Source organism: Physeter macrocephalus, chromosome 1 (genome assembly GCF_002837175.3).
Source record: "Physeter macrocephalus isolate SW-GA chromosome 1, ASM283717v5, whole genome shotgun sequence".
In the NCBI taxonomy this organism is placed as follows: domain Eukaryota; kingdom Metazoa; phylum Chordata; class Mammalia; order Artiodactyla; family Physeteridae; genus Physeter; species Physeter macrocephalus.
In genome coordinates, this window is record NC_041214.2 from 100,923,182 (window position 1) to 100,935,907 (window position 12,726).

Here is a 12,726-nt window from a genome sequence, read left to right on the forward strand (position 1 = left end):
CCTGTGCTCCGCGAGGGGAGAGGCTGCAGCAGAGGGAGGCCCGCATACCACAAAAAAAAAAAAAAAAAAAAAAGTGAAGGAGAAATAAAGACTCTATCAAACAAACAAAAATTGAGGAATTTGTTGCCAATAGACTTGCTTTATAAGAAATGTTAAAAGAAATTCTTCAGGGAGAAGGAAAATGATACAAGTCAGAAACTTGGATCTACGTAAAGACTATTAGAGAATGAATAATGAAGGTAAAATAAAAAATTTACTATTCTTAATTGATGCAACAGGTAAGAGTTTGTTCAAAATAATAGCTCCAGCTATTTGATTATGAATGCTTATGTATATATACATATGTTTATGTATGCTAATATATAAATGAATGGTACAAGAAATAATGATACAAGGAACAGGAGGGAAAAAGTGGGAATATTTTGTTATTACAGAGTACTTGTACTACCCAGGAAATATTATAGTGTTATTTGAAAGTGGACTTGGTTTAACTGTAAAGGCATATTGAAAATTCAAGGGAAACCACAAAAAAAATTAAAAAATAAGTATAATTGATATACTAAGAAAAGAGAGAAAATGGAATCATATAAAATGCTCAACTAAAACCATAAAAGGCAGAAAAACAGTAGAAGACAAAATAAGAACAAATAAAAAGGGAAGCAAATAGAAAATAATAATATGTTAGACATTAACCCAATTATATCAATAATCTCTTTAAATGTCAATGGTCTAAATACACCAATTAAAAGTCTGAGATTGTCAGAGTGGATAGGAATAAGATCCAACTATATGTTGTCTACAGAAGCCTACTTTATTTTACTTTTTAAAATTTTATTTATTTATTTATTTATTTATTTATTTTATTGGTTGCGTTGGGTCTTTGTTGCTGCACGCAGGCTTTCTCTAGTTGCGGCGAGCGGGGGCTACTCTTTGTTGTGGTGCGCAGGCTTCTCATTGCAGTGGCTTCTCTTTGTTGCAGAGCACGGGTTCTAGGTGCGCGGGCTTCAGTAGTTGTGGCACGTGGGCTCAGTAGTTGTGGCTCACGGGCTCTATAGCACAAGCTCAGTAGTTGTAGTGCACGGGCTTAGTTGCTCTGTGGCATGTGGGATCTTCCCAGACCAGGGCTCGAACCCGTGTCCCCTGCATTGGCAGGTGATTCTTAACCACTGTACCACCAGGGAAGTCCAAGAAGCCTACTTTAAATATAATGACATGTATAGATTAAAGGTAAAAGGATAAAGATAGTGCATGCTTACATTAATCAAAAGGAAGCAGAAATAGTTATATTAATTTCAGACAAAACAGACTACAGAGAAAGTAAAGTTTTCAGGGATGAAGAGGGGTCAGTTCTCCAGGAAGACATAACAATCCTTCATACGTATGTGCCTAACAACAGATTGTCAAAATATGTGAGGCAAAACCAAATAGAACTTGTCTTAGTCCATTTAGGCTACAATAACAGAAATACCATAAACAGAGTGGCTTATAAACAACATTTATTTATCACTGTTCTGCAGGCTGGGAAGTCCAAGATCAAGATGCAGGCAGACTTGGTGTCTGGTGCGAGCCTGCTTCCTGGTTCATAGACAACTATTTTTTGCTGTAACCTCACATGGTAGAAGAAGCAAGAGAGCTCTCTGGAGTCTCTTTATAAGGGCACTAATCCTATTCATGAGGGCTCCACCCCCATGCCCAAATCACCTCCCAAAGGTCTTATCTCCTACTACCATCACCTTGGGGGTTAGGATTTCAACATACGATTTTTTATGGGGGACATAAACATTCAGTCCATTGCAGAAATACCAGGAGAAATACATGAATATACTATTATAGTTGGAGACCTCAACACCCCTCTGTCAGAAATGGACAGATCCAGCAAGCAGAAAATCAATAAGCACAAAGCTGAACTCAATAGCACCATCAATTAACTGGATATAATCCATAGGCAACTTCATCCAAAAAACAGTAGAATACACATTCTTCTGAAGCTCACATGGAATATTCACCAAGATAGTCCACATTCTGGTCAATAAAACACACTTCAACAAATATAATATAATAGAAAGCATATAATGTCTGCTCTCAGACCACAATAGAATTAAACTAGAAATCAATAACAGAGAGATATCTGGAACATCCCAAGATCCTTGGAGATTAGACAAAATACTTCTAAACAATGCATGGGTCAAAGAAGAAATCTCAAGATAAATTAAAAAAATATTTTAAACTAAAAGAAAATGAAAACACTATTAAAATTTGTGAGATGTGTAAAGTAGTGCTTAGAGGAAAATTTATAGCATTGAATGCATATATTAGAAAAGAAAAAAGTCAATAATATGAGCTTCCACATAGGAAACCAGAAAAAAATAAGAGCAAATTGAATCCAAAGCAAGCAGAAGAAAAGAAACAATAATAATAATAATAATCAGAGCAGAAATCAATGAAATTGAAAACAGGATATCAATAGAGAAAATCAACAAAACAGAAATCTAGCTCTTTGAAAAGATCAATAAAATCATTAAGCCTCAAGCCAGGTTAACTAAGAAAAAAGAGAGAACAAACAATTACTAATATCAAAACTGAAAGAGAAAACATCACCACATGGACATTAAAAGGATAATAAAGGAATGCTATAAACAACTCTATGCTTACAAGTTTGATAATCTAGATGAAATGTAGATTCTTTAAAGACACAATCTGCCAAAACTCACATAAGAAGAAATAGACAGTCTGAATAGACCTATATCTATGAAAGAGATTAAATAAATACCTTTCCAAAACAGAAAGTATAAGGCCCAGATGGGTTCACTGGTGAATTCTCCGAAACATTTAAGGAAGAAATTTTACCAATTCTTTACAATCTCTTTCAGAAGATAAAAGCAAAAGGAATATTTTTGAACTCATTCTATGGGACCAGCATTACCCTAACAGCAAAACTAGAAAAAGACATTACAAGAAAGCAGAACTACATCAATATCTCTCATGAACATAGATGCAAAAATCTTCAACAATCCAACAATGTATAAAAAGAATTATGTACCATAACAAAGGGAGATTTATCCTAGGTATGCAAGGTATCCTAGGTATGGTTCAACATTAAAAAATCAATTAATGTAATCCATCACATCAACAGACTAGAGGAGAAAAATCACATGGTCATACCAATAAATGCAAAAAAGATTTGACAAAATCCAACACTCATTCATGATAAAAGCTCTGAACAAATTAGGTATAGAGGGGAACTTCCTCTACTTGATAATGAACATCTACAAAAACCCTACAGCTAACATCATACTCATGGTGAGAAGCTCAAAGCTTTCCTACTAAGATCAAGAACAAGGCAAGGATGTCCCTTCTCACCACTGCTTTTCTACATCACAATGGAAGTTCTAGCTAATGTAATAAGACAAGAAAAGGAAATAAAAAAGAGGTATACAGATTGGGAAGGCAGACATAAAACTGCCTTTGTTCGCAGATGAGACGATCATCTATGTAGAAAATCCAAAAGAATCAACCAAAAAAAAAAAACACTCACCAAACCTTCATGAACTAACAAGTGATTATAGCAAGGTTGCAGGATACAAGGTTAATATGCAAAAGCCAACTGCTTTCCTATATACCATCAATGAACAAGTAGAATTTGAAGTTAAAAATACATTACCCTTTATATGAGCACCTCCCAAAATAAAATGCTTAGGTATATACCTAACAAAATATGTACAAAATATGTATAAGATCTATATTAGGAAAACTACAAAACTCTGATGAAAGATATCAAAAAATTAAATAAATGGAAAGATATTACATATTCATGGGTAGGAAGATTAAATATTATCAAGATGTCAGTTCTTCCCAATTGGTCTATAGATTCAATGCAATCTCAGTCACAATCCCAGCAAGTTATGTTATGGATATTGACAAACTGATTCTAAAGTTTATATGGAGAGGCAAAAGACCCAGAATAGTCAACACAATATTAAAGGAGAAGAACAAATTTGAAGGACTAACACTAACCGACTTGAAGACTTACTATACAGCATTAATCAAGACAATGTGGTATTGGGGAAAGAAGAGGCAAATAGATCAATGAAACAGAATAGAGAGTCTAGAAATAGATCTCCAGAAATATAGCCAACTAATCTTTGACAAGGGAGCAAAGGAAATATAATGGAGCAAAGATAGTCTTTTCAACAAATGGTACTGGAACAACTGGACATCTATATGCAAAAAAATGAATTTAGACACAGACCTTACACCTTCCACAAATATTAACTCAAAATGGATTACAGACTTAAATGTTAAATGCAAAACTATCAAACTCGTGGAAGATAATATGGGAGAAAACCTAGATGACCTTTGGTATGGTGATACCTTTTTATATCCAAGACCAAAGACATATCCATGAAAGAAATAACTGATAAGCCAAAATTCATTAAAATTAAAAATTTCTGCTCTGAAAAAGACAATGTGAAGAGAATGTGAAGACAAGGCATAGACTGGAAGGAAATATTTGGAGGACATCTGAAAAAGGACTCAAATCCAAAATATACACAAAACTCTTAACACTCAACAATAAGAAAACAAACAACCCCATTAAAAATGGACCAAAGACCTCAAAGACACCTCACTAAAGAAGATATACAGATGTCAAATAAGCATATGAACAGATGCTCCCCATATGTCCTCAGGGAATTGCAAATTAAAATAACAGTGAGATACCACTGTACACCTATTAGAACGGCCAAAATCTGGAACACTGACAACATCAAATGCTGGCAAGGACACGGAGCAACAGAAGCTCTCATACATTGCTGGTGGGAATGCAAAATGACACAGCTCTTTTAGAAGACCATTTGGCTGTTTCTTACAAAACTAAACATACTCTTACCACAGCATCCAGCAATTGTTCTCCTTAGTATTTACACAAAGGAGTTGAAAACTTATGTCCACACAAAACCTGCATGCAGATGCTTACAGCAGCTCTATTAATAATTATCAAAACTTGGAAACAGCCAAGATATTCTTCATTAGGTGAATGGATAAGTAAACTGTGGTAACCTAGATAAAGGAATATTATTCAGCACTAAAAAGAAATGAGCTGTCATGCCATGTAAAGATATGGAGGAAACTTAAATGAATATTTCTAAGTGAAGGAAACAATTTAAAGAAGGCTATACACCGTGTGACTCCAACTACATGACATTTTGGAAAAGGTAAAATTATGGAGACAGTAAAAAGTTAAGTGGTTGTCAGGGGTTAGGGGAAGAGAGGGATGAGTAGGCAAACCCAGAGAATTTTTAGGGCAGAAACTATTTTGTATACTACACTTGTCAAAGCCCATAGAATGGACAACATCAAGAATGGACTCTAACGTTAACTATGTACTTTAGGTGATGATGTGTCAGTGTGGGTTCATCAACTGTACCACTGGGGTGCAGGATGTCAATATTGGGGAAGACTGTACATGTGTGAGGAAAGAGGGTATATGGGAACTGTCTGTCCTTGCCACTCAATTTTGTTGTGAACCTAAAACTGCTCTAATAAAAAATAAAGCTTATTTTAAAAATATTGACATAAGTGCTTATATAGGATCAAGAAAAAAAAATTTTTTTGCTTATTTTTCCTTTGAGCTATATTTTATTCTTTCCAGTGGTAAAATTTATAACCAGCATGTAATATTTTTGTTTTCCCCTTTGGAAGGCATATTTAGGTAAGATGTGAGCTACATATGTTCACATAGAGGAATTCTGATCTCCAGTTCACTCATTACCTCTCTTTCAACAGAGGTCATTCCTGCCAGAGTTTAGGAACTACCCAAATTCCTCATGCTAAGTATGGACTAGATGTCCATATTTTTGTCTTGAAAGTATTGCCACTGTTCATAGTCCTCAAATTATATATCTGGTATTCTTCTCCATGGCAACTGGGCTTGGGTGGGAAGAAGTGGAAGCATGAAGGGAAGGGATGAAGGAAGGAAAGGATATATAAGACCACTTTGGATCCTTGTGCGGTCTTTCAGAGGCCCTTATCCAGGGCACCTCTGAGGTGTAGCACCAAGCCATCCTTAACTACAGAGCCACCCAGTCTGCTGCATCTGCCCTCTAGCTCTGCTTAATAAATTGCAGTAAATATTGGTAATCAAAGTTTAAAGAAAAAACAAACCTGTTGGTTGACAGTAAGAGCATGGACAGTTAAATTACAAATTAATGCTCGAGATGAGAACAATCTAGATCTTACCTCAATTAGGGTCCTTAGGTGCCCTCGTTTTCTTCATAGCCTTTTATAGTTAGGCAAGAGAGTTACCCTTACTGGAAGAAGTAGAAGTTGCTTCATTTTTACAAATGGCCAGGCAAGTCCCAGTATCTCTGGGTCAGGTAACAGGAAGTCTAGGTTTACTTTTCTTTTGCTGGAGAGACTCTTATTGGTTTCAATTCTTTGATTCACATTAAGTCTTACAATCCTGAAAAGAAAAGGAGGTGTTATGCTCAGCTGGCTGGCTTTTAGCTAGCTTACTTGAGAGTTTTGGAGGATGCCAGTGTTAGAACAGGTATAAGCTACTCTGGTTTTTCTTAGGGTTGTAGAGAATTAGAACATTTTAGGGGGTCACCTATAGATCCTGTTAACACTTACAATATCTGGTCCTCAGCAATTTGCCAAGAATTTTTACTTATGAAGGCATAAGAAAGAGTTTTTAAATTGATATAAAATTCTAATAATGAGAATCAACTTATATTTACAAGGAAGTTGTATTAATTTGCCAAGGCTGCTGTAACAAAGTACCATAAACTGAGTGGCTCAATCAACAGAAATTTATTGTCTTATAATTATGGAGGCTAGAAGTCTGAGATAAGTGTTAGTAGGGTCATGCTCCCTCTGAATGCTCTAGAGAAGGATCTATTCCAGGTCTTCCTCCTAGTTTTTGGTAGTTCCTTGGCTTGTGGCAACATAACTCCAGTCTTCACATGGCATTATCCCTATGTATCTGTGTTCACATTTTCCCCTTTCATAAGGACACCAGTCATGTTGGATTAGGGGCTCACCTTCCAGTATGATCTCATCTTAACTAATTATATATTTATTTATTTATTTATTTTTGGCTGCATTGGGTCTTCATTGCTGCGTGTGGGCTTTCTCTAGTTGCGGAGAGTGGGGGCTGCTCTTTGTTGTGGTGCGTGGGCTTCTCACTGCAGTGGCTCTCTTGTTGCAGAGCATGGGCTCTAGGTGCACAGGCTTCAATAGTAGTGGCTCATGGGCTCTAGAGCACAGGCTCAGTAGTTGTGGCGCACAGGCTTAGTTGCTCCACGGCATGTGGGATCTTCCCAGACCAGGGCTTGAACCCGTGTCCCCTGCATTGGCAGGTGGATTCTTAACCACTGTGCCACTGGGGAAGTCCCACTAATTACATTTTCAGCGACCTGGTTGCCAAATAAGATCACATTCTGAAGAACTGGGGGTTAGGACCTCAACATACACATTTTGGGCAACATAATTCAACACATAACAGAAGTGAAAGATGAGGAAAAGACTTTAAAACTGGATTACAAAGCAAAATTCAACTATAGGCTATACAGAGACCTACCTAAAACGAAGGAATCAGAACAGCTGAGAATAAAAGGGTGGGCAGAATAATAATGGTAAATGCAATGGGTAATAACCTTAGTATTAAAAAAAGGAAAGCTTAAGGAAGTCAAGGAATGGTACTTTATAATATTTTAACAGTATGATTTTCAAAAAGTTAGAACACCAACTAGCAGAGAACCAACAATCCTGAAGCAAAAAAAACCATGTAAGATAGGGTGAAAAATAAATACTTCAGTAACAGGAAGTTTTAATTCTGCCCCCATGACAGATTAAGTGGAAACAAAAAAAGTATGATATAGAAGATCTAAATAACATAATTAGTGAGGTAGATCTGACTGATATGTATCAAAACCTATACTAGACATAGACAGTATGCTGTTCCTACATGAGTTGTGTGGCATTCACAACTGACCATATTTTAAGCCAAAGAACAAATCAATAAATTCCACAATGTAAAAATAGTGCAGAAAACATTCTCTGCTCATGATTCTATAAAACTAGAGTCTTAAAAAATCGAGATAGCAAAACAAACAAAAAAGACCTGAAAAATAAAGAGAAAACAAAACTCTTTTTAAACAACTCTTGGGTCAAAGAGGAAATCAATATCAAAATAACAGAATATTTAGAAAATAATGAAAAAATTTTAAATCTACAATATATTTTAAGAATATATATGGGAATAGACAGATGTCATAAAACTACACAAAAAGAAAAGCAAGGTAATGAAAAACAAAGAATTGAGAATGATGCTTATCTCTGATTGAGCTGGGGGAGGAGGAGGCAGTGAAAGGGGATGGGAAGGACCATGTAGGTAGATATCGGCTATTGTCAAGACCATGTTGGATGGTGGGTCCATAATTATAAAAATTATAACTGTAAAAAAGCTAGCAGAATAAACACATAAGTAAATAAAAGACTGTGCATTGACCAATGATGAGAGTGTGCCATGAATCAAGACAATGATTAACTCACTTCTGTGCCAAAAACAAATTTAGAAATACTTACACACCAGAAACTGTAGCGTGCAATTAAAGCACTGCTCAGAGAAAAATTCATAGCCTTACATAGGTAGAATGATAAACAAAAAAAGGCTAAAAATGAAAAAAGTAACATCCAACTCAAGAAGTTAGTAAAAAGAACTGAATGATAATACGGATAATAAGAAGCCTAAAGAAAGCGGAAAGTAGAAATTAATCAAAATAAAAGCAGAAATTTCTTAACCAAAAACAAACAAAAAAAGGGTAGAGTATATTACATCTAAGAGCTAGTCCCTTGAAGGAAGAAATAATGTACTTAAGGAAAAACACAAATATATAAAATAAGAAAATAAAAAATTATAAAGGGGGACTATAACTGCAAATACAAGGGAAGTTAAAAGAAACAGAGATTACCTTTCTCAAAAGTATGCAAATAAATTTGAAATCCTAGTAAATATATAATTTCTAAAAATAAAAGTTACTTAAAATGTCTCTAGAAGACAACAAAATATCTACACAAATTGTCATTTAAAAAAATAGTAAAGTTTTTAAAGAAGTAACATCCTCCAAACAACCAGACAGCAAGAAGGCACCAGCACCAGATGAATTCACAGGTAATTCTGCTACATCATTGAGGAACGGATTATTCCAAGGCTCTTAAATTTTTTTCTGGGAAATAGAAAAAGAAGAAAATCTCTAAGATAACATCGATACCTGTAAGAAAACTAATAAACAGAAACCTCAATTAAATAGAGTTGGGAGACCAGAGGGGGAGCTCTCATGCCCTGTGACTATAGCAGAGTCCAACAGGAAGAAGAAAAATTCCTTTTCTTTCCTGGCAAGCTCTCAGCCAATGAAAAGGCAAGCACTCTTGATTTACTACAGCCCTCCCAGCTTCCTTTTCCTTTGTATTAGAGTGCTCTCCTTCCTTTGTTGTGTGGGGACTGGCACATAGCTCACCATGGTTGTAGACTCGAAGTTGCAATTCTTTGCTGACCCTGAATAAACCCATTTTTTTGCTGGAGAAATAACTGGCAGTCTATTTGTTTTTGGTAACATTTTGGTGTCCTGTACAGTGACCAGAATAGACCCCTGACAGCTTGGGAGATGGTGAATGAGCAGCTATGGTACCCACAATTGAGCCTACTGGGTTCACTGCTTTTCTCGCTGACCCTGGAATTTAAAGGTATATTTTTCTTCTGGATCCAAGCTTATGCCCCTCTTTGCTTTTGAAGCTCTCCAGGCTTTGTTCAGGATCTATTTTTGGGTTTTGTCCTTTCTGATTAAGGCCTTGTCTGTATGCAAGTACTCGTTTGGCACTTGGTCTGATTTTGAGATCAGACTCTTTCAACTGGAACTAGCTGAGAAGCCTTTGGCCCATTCCTTTGGAAAAGCAGCTATTCTGTGGGAACTGGCTAAGAAGTCTTCATCCTGGTCCCTCCAGGACCAAGCTGTTCCCTTAGAACTGGCTGGTATTAGGCCTGCAGGCTGTTTGAGTTGCAAGTTGTTTGAATTGAGCTGTTTGAGCTGTAGGCTGTTTAAGCTATTTGAAAATTGTTCTTTTACTCTAGAGAAAAACCTCTGAGAAATGGGGTCTGAGTTACCTAAATATTTTGAGGGTGTTCTCTCCAACCCAGGGATTCCAGCTGATTTTATGTTTAAAAACTGTGGTCTTCCTCATGCACATTTCTAACTAAATGGATCAACCAAACTGAAGGCAGTTTAGAATATCAATAGCCATTATAGGGAACTTTTGAAATTCCCAAACTTAATTTTCTTAAAACCAAATTGGACCATTATAGCTCTAAAATTTCCAGAACTGAATGAAATGCCTATTTTGATTGATAGTTTGAAGCTTCCAAATATTATCAGGAACCTAAAATTGCCTCTCTACAAATTAAGACTTTAAATGAGTCAAATTAAAGAAAGATAAAATGGCTTCTAAGGCCTCCTGCTCCTCTTCCTTGGTTTCTTTTTCTCAGGATCCGCCTCTGGCACCATCTTCTTCCTTTCTTTCTATGCTGCCTATGCCTCCTCTGTACTCTCAGATTCCCTATACTAATTCTCTCACCAAACTTCCCTTTTCCTCTGAAACTCTCCCCACTCCCTTTTCCTCTGAACTTACAGAGCCTGTCTCTTTAAAATTAAACCTTCTGAGGATCTAGAGGCTAAACTTACTTTCTTATATTCTCTGGACTAAAGCTGAACTGCAAGCCATAGTCCAAGATTTTCCCAAAATAACTTAAGATCCTTACAGATTTGTTGAGCTATTTAAATATAGTGATTCAAACTTATCAACCTGGTTTCTCCTATTTATATCAGCTAGTTCATATGCTTGTTGGTGAAGGCCAGGCCCAGCATTTGATGAAAACCGCTAATTGGGAAAATCCTGAAAGGTCTCTAGAAATTATAACCAGGAGACCAACCCACTACTTATTATATATCAGGCTTGGGTAATTGCTTGGTGACTTCATCAAGCAATTCCTAGGGCTTTTCCAAAGCTTGTTGATTGTAACAAAAATCAGGTATGCACACAATCTGAACCTGTTCATGACTATTACTATTGACTTCAAATTCTGGTCTTCCTTCAAATGTTGATTCTATCCAGGTAGCTTTTAACTTTATGTTTATTACTGGGCTGAACTGAGACCTTTCCTTTCTAGTAAAAAGGAACAGGATGGAATGGGAAAGTATATCCACTCCAGATTTAGTTCATCTGGCAAATAGCTTTCTCACACTCTAGATGAGCCACCTAAAAGGAAGACCACAAAAATTTTTAATCTTCAACTCTAGCAAATGAAGACTCCTAAATGAAACCAAAAGCCTTATATTTTCTGCTATTATTGTAAAGAGCATGGACATTGTAGAAGAGATTGTTACAAATGTTAAGTGCTTCAGGCACCTTCAGGCTTTTTTTTTTTTTCCGCGGTACGCAGGCCTCTCACTGTTGTGGCCTCTCCCTTTGCGGAGCACAGGCTCCAGACGCGCAGGCTCAGTGGCCATGGCTCACGGGCCCAGCCGCTCTGTGGCATGTGGGATCCTCCCGGACCAGGGCACAAACCCGTGTCCCCTGCATCGGCAGGCGGACTCTCAACCACTGCACCACCAGGGAAGCCCCACCTGCAGGCTTCTAATCAGCCTCTCCAATGTCCTTCCAATTATCAATGACAGGGCTCTAAGGAACTACAGGGGCTCTTTCTAATCCTCCCTCTTCATTGCCTTAAAGAAACATATCTCCATATTGGGGATGAATCTCTTCCAGTCCTGACTGACACCGGAACCACACTCTTGGTACTCAACACCACTACTATAAAGCAGCCCCTGCCTCAAAGTACTAAAACAGTTTATATCATGGGGATCTCTAATGAACCTCAAGAGGTTCCTGTTTCTGAACCTATTGCCTTTTGCTTAGGCCCTTGGAGAGCTGCATACCCTTTCCTCCTTCGTTCCTCTGTTCCTAGCTGTTTATTAGGCTGAGACTTCTTAGAGAAGTGTCACACTGGAATTTCTTTCTCCCCAAAGTGGGAAGTAATTCTAGAATTTGACAGTAGTCATCAAAGTAACCAACCAGGTGAATTATATGACTCTTTGACATCTTTTATTTGTTCTCTTAGTACTAAAGCTGATTCTAGAACACAGATCATTTGTTCCTTTTGAATCAGCTATCACCAACTGATATGGGCAAAATCTCCAACTCATACTGGCAAAATTCATAGTGCACCCTCCATCATGATTCAAACAGATTCCTCAAACCCTCTTCCTAGAATTAATCAATATCCTATAAGTAAAAAAGCACTTCAAGGCATAAAGCTTATAATAGAGGATTACAAAGCTCAAGGCCTCATTATCCCTTGTACTAGTCCCTGTAATACTATTATTATTTTACCGGTGAGAAAACCTAAGGGCTGAGGGTTTAGATTGTCCAGGCCCTCTAGGCAATAAACAACATTGTTATCCCTCAACACCACGTTTTATTGGGGGGTGGGGAGCGGTTGCCCACACTGCGCAGAACTTCCCCAACCAGGGATTGAACCTGTGCTGCCTGCATTGGAAGTGCAGAGTCTTAACCACTGGATCACTAGGGAAGTCCGACACCCTGTTTTTTTTTTTTTTTTGCGGTACGCGGGCCTCTCACTGCTGTGGCCTCTCCCGTTGCGGAGCACAGGCT